Consider the following 2,541-nt stretch of genomic DNA (forward strand, 5'->3'; position numbering starts at 1 on the left):
CACACACACACACACACACAGTGGGGGAGGGACAGGGAGGGAGGAAGAGAGAGGGAGGGACAGAGGAGGAGCAGGGAGGGAGGGAAAGGGAGGTAAGGAGAGAGAGAGGGAGGGGGAGAAAGGAAGGGAGGGAGAAAGAGAGTGGGGGGGGGGCATGCACATGCACACATCCCAAAATAAAAAAGTAAAATAATAAATGACAGTGAAGCTGATGGGGCTCATTTGTGACTTGTGAATCTCTGCCCAATGATCGTACAATAAATCATGTGTTCAAACACAGGCTAAGATGACGAGAACAATGGGAAATGGCAGACCAGTGAAGGCGTTGAAAATTCCCTGGACAGGGTTCAGAAAAGATTTCCAAAGAGACCTCGCTCGCACACTGGCTCTGCACAGCACATCCCTTCTGTGAGTAAGCCTGTTTGAACCAGGCATAAACACTGACACTGATCTCAGATCTCTTGAGCTACAAAGAATTGGACTCATTATCCAAACACTGGGTCTCATGGAAGGGATGTGGCCAGCATTCCTACATATGTGTCAAATAGCCCCAGGAAAAGACCACCCATGATTTCTGATGACTCACAGTACAAGTCAGGACTAGCAACCCCAGGGAAGCTCTTCTGGGCAGGATTACTTCGGGGTTTGGTGATGACGTATTTTTTGTACAAAAGTTTAAAGAAAACATATCTCTCTGATTTAAACATAACAGTGAGGTAAATATTGTGTTAAGTTTTAGGTTAACATCTCGCTAACTTTTAAAAAGTTAAATGAGGCCTGATGAGATGGCTTGCCAGGCAAAGGCACTTGTCACCAAACCCTGATGACCTGACTTTGATCCCCAGGATCCAAACAGTTTAAGGAAAGGATTGACTCTGACAGGTCACCCTCCATATGAACACTCTAGGACATGTATGTACACATACTGTACACTGTAGCACATGTATGTGCATGCATACATGAACACACAAGAATTTAAAAGAGAAGTGTAAGGAGAAACCTTAATGATTAAAAAAAACAGCTCCTGTGCAGCTTTTCTAGAACCTTCTAAGCCAATGAAACAGGCTACTTCAAAAGAGGGAAAATATATTGCTCTACTCGAGCAGCTGTCTTGGTCGTGGTGTGTTTGCACGAAGTACCAGATACAGACGCACAGCAGATAACACCAGAGCTGGGATGTGGTATCAGGTGTGGATGGGATGAACATACCTTGTTCTCCTTCAAGAGAGCAACTAGCCACATCAGTAATGTGAAGGTGATTTACAATGTAAATCGATGAATGACATACTGCCATCATTACCATCATCATTACCTGGTAGTCACATCAGAGAGTTGGTGGCCTCTGTCGTTGTGCCATTTCTTACCTTTGTGCCTTTCCTTTCCTTTAACCTCCTAACTATTCCTTAAATGCACAGTCTCCATGTTATCATCATTACTACTGGTGGCCGGCCAGGCCTGCATATTCTCCTACCAGGCTCCAGATGAGAAGCGGAAGCATTAAAAACTCAGTAAAAGATTTAAACAGAGAGTTCATAAAAGAGGAAAATGACCAACAAGCCCATAAAAACATGTTCAACACCATTAGTCTATGAGAAAATAAAAGATAAGATCAAAGTGAGATGCCAGTTCACAACCATGTTAAGATAGATAGGGAGATAGATAGATAGATAGATAGATAGATAGATAGATAGATAGATAGATAGATAGATAGATGTCATCAAATGTTGTCTAGGTCAGGAGCAGCAGTAACTCTAGCATGCCATCACTGAGACTCTCAATCAATGCAGCCACTTTGTAAAACTGGTGGAGCTTTTTAAAGCTGAACATAAATTTGTCCAGCTTCTAAAAAATCTCCTAGGCACGTGGAATCGAAATATGTCTTTAAGAAATCTTGCAAATGAACTTCATAGCAATGTTATTTATTTATGATAGTCCCAAACTGGAAAAAAAATCCTAGTGTTCACCAGCAGGGGACATGACAGACAGACAAGACTGTTTCTTTATCCAATGATCTGCCTCTCAGCAATAAAGGGGGATGACTACAGATGTGTCCCAAAGCCTTTGGTGAGCAAAAGAAAGCAGAAAGTTCTATACTGTGTGTTCCACTTACCTGGGGCTCAGGAAGAGATATGCTTGATCTGTGAGGAGAGAAATCAGGACTGTGGTTACCTCTGGGAGTAGAGATTGGCTGCAAAGAACTGTGTGCCTGCTAGTAGTGTTTTGTGAGATGAGTGCAAGCTAGACTCATCCAGAAAGAGGGAATGTCAACTGAGGGGTTTCCTCAATCAGAATGATCTATAGACAAGTCTGCGGGGGCATCTTCTGGGTTAATGATTGATGGGGTGGGGGCTCAGCCCACTGAGAGTAGCAGCACCCCTGGGCAGGTAATCCTGGGATGCAAACTTATCAAGCTACGGGAGCAAGCCAGTAAGCAGCATTTCTCAGTGACCTCAGTTCCTGCCTCTGAGTTCCTGCCTTGAGTCCTTGCCTTGACTTTCTTCGTGATAGATTAAAAACTGTAAGCTGAAATAAATCTCACCT

The sequence above is a fragment of the Mus musculus genome, chromosome 1 (genome assembly GCF_000001635.26).
Source record: "Mus musculus strain C57BL/6J chromosome 1, GRCm38.p6 C57BL/6J".
Taxonomy (NCBI): domain Eukaryota; kingdom Metazoa; phylum Chordata; class Mammalia; order Rodentia; family Muridae; genus Mus; species Mus musculus.